This window comes from Physeter macrocephalus, chromosome 7, assembly GCF_002837175.3.
Source record: "Physeter macrocephalus isolate SW-GA chromosome 7, ASM283717v5, whole genome shotgun sequence".
NCBI classification, from domain to species: domain Eukaryota; kingdom Metazoa; phylum Chordata; class Mammalia; order Artiodactyla; family Physeteridae; genus Physeter; species Physeter macrocephalus.
This window is the reverse complement of record NC_041220.1, coordinates 56867096-56879131: the sequence shown is the minus strand read 5'-3', so window position 1 is coordinate 56879131 and position 12036 is coordinate 56867096. Positions and strand designations below refer to the sequence as shown.

Sequence of the window (12036 nt, the reverse complement as noted above, 5' to 3'; positions counted from 1 at the left end):
GGTTTAGATTAGATAGAATCCCTGTCATAAGAAGATTTACAGCTTAGTGGATCTAATTATCTTACAGTAACTTTGGAAAATGCATCAACTTGTCAAACCTGGCATCAGTTTAGCACCAAGAGCAAATATTAAATAATGAAGATGGTTTATTACAAAATTCCTATGAGTAATTATTTTAATTTCATTTACAAAAATTTTCAAACATACTTAGGACAGAAAAGGAGCAAAATAAATGCAAACAGTTTTACGGCAATTCTTCCCCTTTTGCCACAAGAGATATGCTCCATTTATAGCCCTTTAAGTGCTGGCTTTAAAATAATGTGTTGCCATATTTTATTTGCTCCTTCATATGCTCAGATATAAAATACCAACATCAAAGCAGTAAATACTACACAGAAGATATTGATGGAAACAGTAGCATAATACAAAAATATAACTCACTTTTCCTCTTTATATGGGAATATTGGAAAACAAATCAAGCAAAAGGGGGAGTTCTGTGAGACGGGATACATTTTTAAAATGTGCCAATTAAATTTTCTCTTTTAGTTCTTCTTTTTAAAGGCTGTATATTTCTTTTTGTATTTCTTCACTTATCTCTGTGGCATGACACTTGCAGAAAGTAATATTAAAACTCGAACTCACAAGATGAGTCCTATGGATGCTGGAACTAGCCCTTAGAGGTCATAAAGGGTGATTCTCCCATCACTGTTCCTCATTTCATTTAATATGCAAATAGCTCCCATGGTTTTGCTCTCTCATAACTTCTCTTCAGTGCTTTCCAGAATTATTTTGAGGCACACATCATTATCTAAGAACAGTAAAAAAAGGTTTCAGTTGTTCATGACACAAGATTAAACTACATATCTATCTTATACTGTAGCCTCTTATGTCTTTTTTCTCAATTGTTATTATACATTGATATTTTTATATTTTTCTCTTCCAACCTGATTTAAAGTAAAAGAATATACTTTGTGTAGTTTATCTTAAACATCTTCTTTCTATTCAGTAGTGATAGGTAAATATAATTGAGTTTGATAGGTTATCTGTTTTGTTAATTGCAGAATTCTGGGCTTTCCTTAAATTGTCAGAAGTTCAAATCATCTTTGCCTAGATGCGCAGTCATTGCTTAGATTGCCCCAAGTAATTGGATATGGAGAAATTTCTATGAATCTTGGTACGACTCCTGGTGTATATGATAAAAATGTTTATTTTTCTTTATGTTTGTTCATGGTTCTAAACTGTGGACTGACTCAGTAATAAGCCACCAACACTGGCATGTCTTCTTACATGTACACTTCATGATAGCAAATGACTGTCAGGATTCTTATGCCAAGGACCCCACAGTCCTGTTCCAGAGAACAACTTACTTACTTGTGATGAGGGCTCTGGTACTGAAGAGACAGGGCCTCATTCTAGGAAGCTAGAACTATTCTTTTTCCAGAGTCCAGTCCAATGAAGTCTCTGAGATACCTTGACTCATGAAAGAAATCCAGAATGGACAGTGTGGATTTCTCTATAGATATGTGTGCCAGATACTCCAGGGTGGAATGAGAGTATTTCTATGCCCTAGGAAGTGAATGTTTTACTGAAACTAGTTATAGTTCATTGCAAACAACATGGTTCCACTATGGGTGCATTAAATACCCAGTATAAAGAGTCTGTCCATTTGTCTGTCTCTCTCTTTTTCTGTTTGTTCTTGAGAGGGTGAATTGATATCTTTATGAAAGCAGTAACTTCTTTGACACTCTCCTTAGTACTAAAACAGTACTCCTTTCCTGAAACCTTGGGACATTTAAATGTTCAGCTCCATAGCTTGTCTAACTGTACTTTGTTGCTGTCACCAGAATCAATATAGTTGCTTCATGTTTGACTAATAACTCCAAAGTCTGCTTAGTGTTGTCCTATTATGTGAAACTGTGTAACTGTGTTCTAATAACCATTATTGTTTTAGGTCAGCCAACTGGATTCTACTGAAATTTTTCTTGCTCTCATGACTGGCTATGGTATATTGATATATCTGCTCACTGTGGGCCACACTTAGTTCTATCCTTGTCAGAGTTTGCTATATGTAGCAATAAATCAGGATTGTATATATAAAACTCCTTGTAAGAAATTTATTAATTAAAGCCTATTGAGGAAAATATGATGCTCAGGGGCAACAAGTGTTTCATAATACTACATTCCATCAGTTTTTCATGTATTAATATCTCTGAAATTGGTTTTCATGTTACAGTCAATGGCATCTTAGATTTGATAAAAAATGGTTTCATCTACCAGTCTTCTTATGTCCTCAAGCATTCTATATCAAAGATGCAAAGACTAAATTGGGCCAGAAAGTTTAAAAAATGAATTATATGAAGAGTCTTCATTTCTGAAATGAAGCATCACATCATTTTAGGGATACTGTAGATGTTGGGATAATCCCAAGAATCATCATACTCTAATCAGTAGGATATAAATCAGACCCTGGGTTATAACAATGTCTATTTTTTAAGATCCAGCCAAGCAGGGATGATTGGAATGGAATTGCCAAAATTAAAATACACACACACACACACACACAAAATCACAACTGGCACTGTATTGCAGTGCACTGACAGATGTTTAGAAAAGTTGGAAATAACTCTCATTCAAATAGGAAAATTTCAAAGTAGAGTGTTCTGAACAAAAAATAAATAAGTAATAAATAAATAAAGGGAGGCAATGACCAAAACAATCTAATTTTTTGACCAATATAAAAACTTAATAAGGGAGGAAATCTAGCCATCTTGTTAAACTCACGCACAAACCCATCTTATGTTGAAACTGCTCAATCAAAATAAATTCGAATAAAAAAGGCCATTAAAAAGATGCTATTCAAGCCCTCTAGCTCTTTTCAGTGGGTGACCTTCCAGTCCACTGTTGGCTGCACAATTACTGAGAGCCAGTGAGCACAGATTCTTTGTGTTCTGCCAGCTTTTGAAGTGGGTAAGCTAAATCCGCTGAACCCTCAGTACTCAGCATTCTGCAGAGTTCGCATCAACAATGGCCGCAGCTGATGACATTACCCCGTAATTGTGCTCTACACATCATTCAAGATAGAACCATTTTTAAAAAGAGAGGCATATCTTTGACTTGACAGGCCTGATAAATCTAAGTTTCAAAGCCAGGAGTAGATTCAATGAAACCATATGAAGCCAAGAGCTGGTTCAGAGAAGCTGTCTAGTAAAATTAAACTTATTTTTAAATGTCATAGATATGCTTAAAAGTTCCATTTGGTTGGACTGTAATAATGTTTTAATTAATTTGTGTACCTAAATTATATCAGGAATAACACAGAAAATTTAAACAGTTCATAATCTCTGAGAGTAGATGTCCTTATTTATTACTTGGGATCAAACTAGATAAATGATTCTGAACTTGAAGGTAAAACATAGCTAGAAGTGTCTCTCTAATTTCTGTTGAACAACATCTGTGATTAATACGTGCAGGGGACTGTGGTGAGATGGAAATGCACTGGCTGGATCTCCCTCACGGGGGGGCTTGTTCCAGCTATCAGCAGACAGGGTCCAGCTGTTCGCCCCTTCAGTGTCTGCCTCACGGTGGGGTCTAAAGGCCTGGCCATCTTGGTTCACCAAGGAGTGGGCCATCTGTGCTCCAGAGCTCTACACGGGGTTAGTTGAGGCTTTGTGGCGACTGCGTTGCTATTCAACTGCTCTCTCTGCTCCATCCTGCATCCTTCCCCTCCACATACGTTCACAGTTATCCTGCATGCCACATTCTTCCTCTGTGGCTGCTTCTAGAAAACCAGCCTGCAACAGAGGAGCATACAGAAGTGATCTGCAAGCAAAATGTCAAGCCCTAGCTCTTCTCTGAATATGTCACAACAAATAGTTCAACCTGCAGAGGGCTTTGGTGGGGTAAAAAATGGCAACCCATGGTGTCTATCCCTGTTTGCTCCAGGGACCACCTTTCTCACTACCCTGCCAGAAAGAATTGTGTGTTATTTCCTTCTTTACCAGACACTTACCTATGAAATGATAATTGTTGGGAATTTTCCTTATTTTGTGTACTAATTTAAAACTCTGGATGAAAAATAATTTACCTTTAGGGGAGACAACTCCAGAGGAGAGAAATGTACATGTAAGCTGTTGCAGAATGACTCCTGGGCTGGTTTACTGTTAACATCTATTGCAGTACTCTCTACTCCACCTGCTTATTTCCACTGAATTAAGCAATCTTAAAATTACGCACGAGAAAAGTAAAGAGGCCTATCTATTTAAACAAAAATGGAAAAGTAAGGATACTATTAATCCAACACTGAACCTCCTGCTCTTGGCTTTAAGGGAGGTGATTCTCCCTATGGGAAACTTCTGTGTCAGGGCACAAGCGGTTGGCAGTGAATGGGATGTGACTTGGTTGCACAGGGCCCCAGTTTGCTGTGCTTTATTCTCATTCTTATGAGGAAAGTTAAGAGGCTGAAGGTGGGTGTCAAGGCATTATCCAAATGTACACCGTAGCAACCTATTCTATGATGGGGATTCTTTCAGCTAAAAGCATTTTCTCTTTCCCTCATGTTTCTAGTCCCCAACACCTGTCTATGAGATGCAAAACTTCTCATAAATAGCTCCTCTCCTCCAAGGCTAATTATCAGAAATGGGAATCGAGATTCATCTCTGATAGCTTCAATTACTTTTAAGTCCTGATCAGAGGACTGAAAGTCTAAGTTATTCAATGCCTTCATTTTTTTAGTTATATAAAATAGTAAATAACTAGGAATATGATACATTCCTCTTGTCAGATATATTTGAAGAGGAAAATATATTTATTACTGAACCCTGAATATATCAATATAATTTCTCTGTTTTCCTTGAAGAAAAAATCAAACAAACCACAAAGGAATTGCTATACTTGCTCTACCATTTTCTCCTAAACCCAAAGAATATCTATATAGTCACAAAAGGGAATTTAACTCAGTAGCCAGTGAGGTACCTCTTCCTACCCCACATCGTACATGGCTTCTCAACTACTCACCTGTAATTTCCAAAGAATGTGAGAAAGAGACCACTGAGATGAACAACCATGAAATTCTAAGGAGAAAGGTGACATTGATTTGGATGGAAGCAAATGACCCATACTTGAACCTTAGAGCAAGACTCCTAGAGAACAAAATTCTCTTGGCCAGTTATTGTTTTCCTTAGTCTTTTTGATCTCTCTCTCTCTGTGTTCCAGTTTTGCCTGGGAATTAATGATTTTTGCATTCTCCTGCTCATTCTTTTTTTTTTTTTCGGTACGCGGGCCTCTCACTGTTGTGGCCTCTCCCGTTGTGGAGCACAGGCTCTGGACGCGCAGGCTCAGCGGCCATGGCTCACGGCCCAGCCGATCCGCAGCATGTGGGATCTTCCTGGACCGGGGCACGAACCCATGTCCCCTGCATCGGCAGGCGGACCCTCAACCACTGCACCACCAGGGAAGCCCCTCTCCTGCTCATTCTTAATCTTTGATGGTCAATCCACTTTTAGGGAGAGGGTGGCAGTTAACTGCTCTGCCTTCTTTGCTCCACTTTTCCACTGGAACAGTCCCTTTTCACTCCCACCTTGCTATGAGACAGAGGTATACTGTTTTAGTATTTTGTGTAGTATTAGTAATTCTGTTTTATAGAATAAGAAAATGTTTGGTTAGCTGTGTGATCATGGGAAAGACACCTCATCCCTTTCAAAATTTTGGTCAGGAAAACTAAGTATTTGCAGAAGGAAGATTTTAATACTGGGGAAGAAACTGCTTTAAAAATTATTGGAAAAGCTGGAGGAGTAAAGGTCAGGGAAAGCCATCACTCTAATGTTCTCTGATAGTTTTCTGTGAATCAGCGTGTTACTCTTGTTATCTGGCTCAGGAAATTCAGAAAACACATCCATGATGGGCACAGCTATATTAACACCAAGGCGGGTGACTCATGGGAGGACACCTGGGGGCTTTAGCAAAACTTCCCATCTGCAAAGCCCACACATCTGACCATTTAGAAGGAGAATAATGGCGTGTGTCTTTCTAATAAGTACCTCTCATTGGTGAAATCTAAATAGGAACCGTGATAAAAAGGTTTCTAGTACACGTAGCTCACAGGATTCTTGGTTCCTTAAGCTTTTGTTTTCCTCTTAATAAATGCAGTGACTTGTGTATTCATGCCCGGTGTTAGCTTAGAAAAATAAACTTACCTCATGTTACTAGTATGATGGCCAGATCACAGCCAGTGGGAGTAGCCTCAACTAACTTCATTTTTAATAGAAATGACAGTCACTCATAATGAAATCTCCAAATACTATGGATACAAGTGCCTTTGTTCAAAGACATGCTTGGATCAACAGCGGGGATGATTTCCAAGAAACTGCTCATGGTTTGACTATTGTAATTTGAGAGGGAATGGTTTTTCTCTAGTTCCTCAAAATAACAGTTTTTGCAAGGTTTTTATGCTCTTTTTAGAATAAGTTAAATTTAGTGTCATTCAGTGTCTTTAACTCTCTTTTTTCTTAAATTTTCTATGATTTATAAGCTATTTCAAGGATACAAATATGATCTGGAGTTAGACGTTTCCAGATTCTGAATAATTGCTCCAGGCTCTATCTGCCTCTTCTTTCCTCTTCCTACTACTTTACTCTTTTTCACTATTAAGTCCTATCTAAATGATCAGCAAGGCCTCCTGCTCTAGGATGCTCCTGACCACAAGTGGGTGATATTTAAGCAGCCAAACCTCGATATTTAGTGGCTTAATATTAAGTTGTCTTTTCTGCTTGACCATCCATGACACTGCTCACAGTTTTAGTAAATGGGCTTCAGGACGGTTCCCTGTGCATGACTTTGTTGGTTTGAGTTTTATTCTAGGGAGAGGGAGGCAGGCCAAAGGCTATCTGCCTCTTCCTTTAATCTACTCAGGCCTCCAGCCCTGTGACTCCTGACATACTTGCCTCTTTACTTCAAGAGTTACTAATCTGCTTCAACGTGTGATTTTTACCAGATAGGTTCAACCACCAGGGTAACAATAAAAAAGGAAGAATAGGGCTTCCCTGGTGGCGCAGTGGTTGAGAGTCCGCCTGCCGATGCAGGGGACACGGGTTCGTGCCCCGGTCCGGGAGGATCCCACATGCCGCGGAGCGGCTGGGCCCGTGAGCCATGGCCGCTGAGCCTACGCGTCCGGAGCCTGTGCACCGCAACGGGAGAGGCCACAGCAGTGAGAGGCCCACGTACCGAAGAAAAAAAAAAAAAAAAGGAAGAATATTATTGGTATGATGAAATTTAGAGAAATTGCTAGATGGACACAATCAGAAGGACTAGAAGGTTAGATAGTTAAGGACGCTGGTGAGACAGAGATTGAAATGTGAATTCTCAAATTGGATTTGGAAGGAAGTACATCTAACAGGATTTATAAATTTGGAGAAAATGGATATATCAGTCAGATTCTAGTAGAAAATAGAATATAATATTCTTAAAAGAGGTAAGAGTTTATATACTAATATTTGGGCAATTAATAAAGCATGGTAAAGCTCCTAAGATCTATCAATAGAGGGGAGTTGTTACGTTCCCTAGGCCTAAAAGGTTACAGAAGAAGGAAGTGGAGAGAGAGAGAGAGAGAGAAAGGATGAAACACACAAAGACAAAGAGTGGGAGGGAGAGGCAGAGAGAAAGAGAGGATGAGAGAGTTTCACTATTGGAGAAGGTGGCTGAAAATAGAATATGGCCTTGGGTAGTGGAAAGAGACAGAATACATTCCTCATCTCATTCTCCTGCCACCCTCTGATTTCATGCCTAAGGCTCATTGACTGAATCCATCCAAAATCAGAGTTTCAAGGGATACTGACTGGTTGTGACAGTATATCAGTGAGGCTCCTGGTACAGAGACGAGGTGGCAGAAAAGCAGAATATAAATTTGTGTGGAGTACAAAAAATACCTGGTGCAAGGAAGGAGTCAATTGATATGAGATTTTTTTTTTTTTTTAGTGTAAAGAAGTGTGAAAGGCATGGTATTTTTTTAATTGGTGGCAGAGACAGTAGGTTTTAAACATTCAGTGGTGAAGCACTTTTAGAGAGTGACAAGTTCTAGTGTACATTCAAGTGAGTGGGCTGATAAAGCAGAGAAAGAATGAAGGTCATTAGGCTTGGTCCTGAAGGTAGAGCGAACTATCCTAGTTTGCTTGGGATGAAGAGTGTTCCAGGGATGTTGGACTTTCAGAGCTAAAACCAGGAGAGTCCTGGACAAACTGGGACAGTTGCAGGCAAGTTGTGACAGTTGGTCAAACTTCTTGAAGGTTAAGTGGATATTGACAGGAATTCCATGCAGAGGGAAAATGTTAGCCAAGGTACAGAAACAGTAGTAGGGAATATTTGCAGGAACAATGATATGCATTTTGGCTAGAATCTAGGGTAGACTTAATAGGAAGGGTAAACAAAGTGTTAAGTAGTATCACTAGTTTATGCAAGAACAAGGAACTTGAACTTTATGCTATATAATCAGAATTTGAGTTTTCTAGTATTGATGTTGAATCTAGCTGACCAATTTGTAGGTGACACAGATCATACCCAGGGATAGATCCTGTGTATACCTTCATATAGCAGTATACATTTTTTTTTCTCTCCTTTTGATTGTCTGTGATTTTTGTCATTCTTATCAATCATTCAAACTTGAGGTCTTTAGATAAAACCATTTAGTGCATGTTTTTATGTTTCTATGGTTATAATTATCTGAGAACCTCAAACTTTCAAATCTAGCCTTTTTTTCAATCATCAGAGGATCCAGTAATCAGTAGAATTGAAAGAATTAAAATTCAATTTCTCCCCTAATACTCAAGTTTAAAAATCCCAGGTAGGAAATTAGTGCCGGATAATGCCAGATGTTGTCTTAAATTTGGGAAAACAGAAAAACTGAAAAAAATCTGTCATTTGAAGCAATCAAATCAAATTAAAAATGGAAACGGCTGTTATAGTTAAAATAACAATTTATTTTCCCATTTTAAATATGATTTAAAATTATGAACTGCTAGTTCACATGATCTAGAATGCTTCATTATGAATCACTTTTTAAAAAGCCTATATCATATTAATATTTATATTGAATAATAGTTTTGTTCGTGGGATCAGTTGGCTAAAGTGTTCTTTAAATACTTCCCAGTCACACCAGAAATCACTACTTTTGTAAAAGCAGTGTAGCAAGAAGAGATAATTTGGGGAAGTAGATGAAGGTGTTCTGGGATTATGATGGGATTTCCATATGACTTTAAAGTCCTCACAGATAGGCAAGCACAGCTCTGTTAAAGTGGCTGCTTATGCCTAGGAATCTAACCAAAGTTACAATGCTGGAAGCAAGTCTGAGGCTACTTGTCAGGCTTATTTGCCTTTGAAACTCAAAGAGAGCGTGTCATGTCAGATTAAGTAAAATATCATCATCATGTCCACAAAGTAGAATAGGAAAATTACTATATGAAAGTGATATAATTTGGTTTGTTGGAAAGGTGTATGTTAAATAAATTCTCTCTATCTAGAATTTTTTCTAAAATGTAGTCTGGAGAAAAATGCTTGTTAATCATATAATACCTTGTACATCTTGAGCTCTTGATTAATGTAGTTTTAAAATGCTAATTTTGAATGTCTATTTGCTGTCTTTATGCTTCACACTTTAACCAATTCCTCACTGTGGCAGAATTGCCTGAGAAACATAATGCAATATTAATCAGTCCTAGTTTTAAATAACACAGGGTCATTCCTGTTTTCAGAGGTGAATTTTTTTAACTTTTTTGAATAAAATAAAATAACAGGTCATTAAGAAACCATCTATGTTTTAAAATACTGAAAATCTAAGAGTTCAAAAAAAATGGTGCAAAAGTGCCGATTACCCAATTTATCAATTATTTCTTATGTTAATATTTTCTTCAGGTGTTAATAGGCACATTAAACTTTACAGAAGAACTGGAGAATGTTTCTATACTTATTGTTGTATTTTCCTAGGTTACTGCGTCCACTCTACAATAAAGAACTCTGAGCACTAAGTAAGAACCAATGAGTAGGAGTTACAGGGAGTTCGCATCATCCTGGTGGAACACCCATAAAACCATCATGCCATGGATATTCTTGTTGAAGTATTTAAACCACTTCTGAGTTTTTATTTATCGGTTTATTTATTTATGATTTTTTTTGGTTGAATGAAAGGTTCTTTAAATTCTACAGTGCTTTATAATTTTCAAAAGTTTCACGCACATGATTTCATATGATCCCATAATAACTTTTTTCCCCTTCCCCTATATTGCTCAAGAATGCATTGACAAGAGCACAGCCAGGCCAACCTGGACTAAGAGATTGTGACTGAGATTCTAGGCTGCAGGAGACAGCTGGCGAAGCTGCTCAGCAAGCAAGGAGAGTATATTCTCCAATGCCCTCCTCAAATGTGGCTAAGATGATTGTATATAAAAAAAAGAATAACCCAGAGGGTATCTGAGACCTTTTGGCAAATAGATTTCATCCCCCTGTTCCACCCCATCTCTGCACTTGAAGGGATTATTCAAGGTCAACATTTGCTAAGCCATAGGAGAAAAGTTGGCTTTTGGCTGCCTACTTTGATTATATTGACATTTTCATAGCTAAAAGAGATTAAAATTTTTTTTCTCCCATAGTAACAAAAATATGCCCAGAAAAGACTTGCCTTTTTACCGATGATGATAGAGGTACTTCAATTGGCAACTCTCGTATAAGTTGTAAAGTTCCCTGTGACAAGGTCAAGGTAGAAATCAACTTGCTTCTTTTTGGGTGTGTATTGGAAAGTAAAAATCTTTTCCCTTCTTTTTTGGTTATAATTTCTTCAACACTAGCAGTTTCACATTGCATCTAATATTACACAAGACATATCTGTGATTAAAAGGTGTGAACTAATGTTTACTCAGAATTTTCCAGCTCCTTGATCCTTTTTCTCTCTCACAAGATGTAGCAAATTCTTAAAGTTACAGCATTGAACAAGTTGGAGAGTTGAATCTCAATCCCTAAAATCAAGTCTTTCTACATTGTTTTAAACATTATACTACAGTTATCAGAAATATTCTTTGTTGATTTATTTCTCTAGGAAATTTAAAGGATTTGTCAAGACTGGCTTCAGAGAAAGGAGTTTTTATTGTTTTGCTCTAAAATAAATATTCTGAAGCTTATATATCCAGATGTATAGGGGAGTTAACTGCAAAAAAGCTTAGTGGTGGAAGGAAAATAAACTTTAGCTTGGTAAAAGGAAAATTATTGAATATGATTTCCTTGAGTCATTTGAAATGGTGATATGTGGAGGAGGAAATAGGTTTATTCTTTTAGCTTCAAATGTTGTCAGAACTAAGGAAAGTTAGTGGATGTCTTAGAGAAGGAAATCTAATAGAATCAACCATGGGCTTAAGTAGACCCTAAATGATCATAAATTGCAGATATTATAGATTTTTATATTGAATGAAAGGTTGGACAATATGCATATTAAAGTATTCTCCAACTTTAAAACTCTAAGATTTCATAAATTTCATAATTTGGGGAAGAGATAAACTTAATCCAGAAAGGTGAACATTACTCAGATCTTCTTTGAAACTCTTTTTATTGGACTAGCCTTCAGAACCCATGTCTTTCCACCATGAGAAAAATATTATTTATAGTTACAAAAATTTCTTTCTTGATTTTCATCCTTTTCTTCCTCTGTGCACATCTTCAGACTTCTTTTCATCTTACTTCTTCCCTTTCCACCTCTGATGCACATGGGTTCGTAGTACTCAGCAGGTCTTTGAGCCAACAATCTGGATGATCAGACAGTCTCTGTGCTGGTATTGACTTTTAAAAAAAAATCTTTGGGGAACAGAGGCTGTGATATAGACCCAGACCCAAGATGTACATTCAAATAAATATGGGTCTTGCTAATGTATGTTTTGTAACAATAAGACTTAGCCTCTTAAAGCCAGTCATGGGAGTTTCATACTTTTTAAATCCTAGGATTCTTATGATCTCTATTATCATGGATAAATAAACAAAAAAAATGACATTCCTAATAATTCTAAAGTT

The 12036-nt window shown here is 37.3% G+C and overlaps 1 long non-coding RNA gene across 2 annotated transcripts in view; it reads left to right on the top strand.

Annotated features, from left to right (window-relative positions):
- The window catches only part of LOC114486529 (uncharacterized), a 74292-nt gene extending 64234 nt beyond the window's left edge, over positions 1 to 10058 (top strand). For both annotated transcript variants that reach the window (XR_008617802.1, XR_003680390.1), the window contains exon 5: positions 9970 to 10058. This is a non-coding gene — a long non-coding RNA (uncharacterized lncRNA). The remainder of the gene's footprint in view (positions 1 to 9969) is intronic.
- The last annotated feature ends 1978 nt before the right edge of the window (positions 10059 to 12036 follow it).